Source organism: Echinops telfairi, unplaced genomic scaffold (genome assembly GCF_000313985.2).
Source record: "Echinops telfairi isolate 266 unplaced genomic scaffold, ASM31398v2 ScPeMD7_5592;HRSCAF=6446, whole genome shotgun sequence".
Lineage (NCBI taxonomy): Eukaryota > Metazoa > Chordata > Mammalia > Afrosoricida > Tenrecidae > Echinops > Echinops telfairi.
The window spans coordinates 9,116,107-9,117,266 of NW_022109491.1; positions in this window are offsets into that span (position 1 = coordinate 9,116,107).

The window sequence follows — 1,160 nt, forward strand, 5'->3', positions numbered from 1 at the left end:
GTGGGCTTTGTTGTTTCTCAGCTAGATGGCCGCCTGTTTATCTTCAAGCCTTTAAGACTTCTGCGGAGTTTTTGAAAAGTTTATGGATTCATTTGGGGTTGCACAATGATCGATATTATGAAATAATTTTTAAGGTATAATGACACTCACATAGACATTGGATGGATACATGTCAAAGGTTTTATTAAACTCAATAATAAATGCATCAACTGAATGGTGTTACAAACCAATTCAAAGGAGGATTGCAAGAGCAGACCATTTATGGGCTATTAGGGATATGGAAAAGAAATTGATGAATGATGCAGAACGAGCTCCTTCCGCATGAGGCAGGGTGATCATGAAACCAAGCAGACCTGACTTGGGTTTCTATGGGCAGGAACCATGTGTGTCACTCTCAGGTCGCAAGTTAACACCTCTCTCTGCAGAGCAGCGAAATAGCCTGAAGACCAAGAAAAACCTAAAGAAACGCTGGGTTGATCTCAGCTGATGAGCTGGTCAAGATAACCAGCAGCTTCCAAAGTCTTTCCCAAGTTTTCCGGGGAGAGGCTGGTGGCATTGAGTGGACAGAAGGGGTCTAGGGAGTTTACCTGGCATGTCCAAGACAGCCCCACACAAACAATTATGGTCCTGAGCCCCCTGTCACTTTGAAATATCCCACTTCACATCCCAGTAGGTGAAAATGCTGGTTCTAGTCAACAGAATCCGAAAGCTAATCCAGAGGGACACAAAGGATGTGCTGCCTCTTTTCCTGTACCCTTGGCTGTATGACCCGTTCTGCCCGCATCCACCTCCCCCTGTCCTCTCAGACCCCCTCCTTCACGTGCAAACGGCTTCAGACCAGCCTCCTGTTCTCAAATCCAGCTGCACCATCAACAAGAGGGACAAGCACCCCAACCATTCTCTGTATCTTACGAGGGAGCTCTTCCCAGACACACTTTCCACCGGTGCTAATTTTATCTAATTCTGTGGCTTTGTTATTTTTATTATAAACATTCATCTACAAGCTGGCTTGTTTTTATTTCTTCTTTTGTTATTATTATCCATTGGGCTTAATACATATATCAGATCATTCCATATTTCAATCACATCGAGTAGAGTTGTACATTTGCTGCCACAATCAGTTTCCAAACATTCTTTTTCTATATGGACCCCTTGACTTC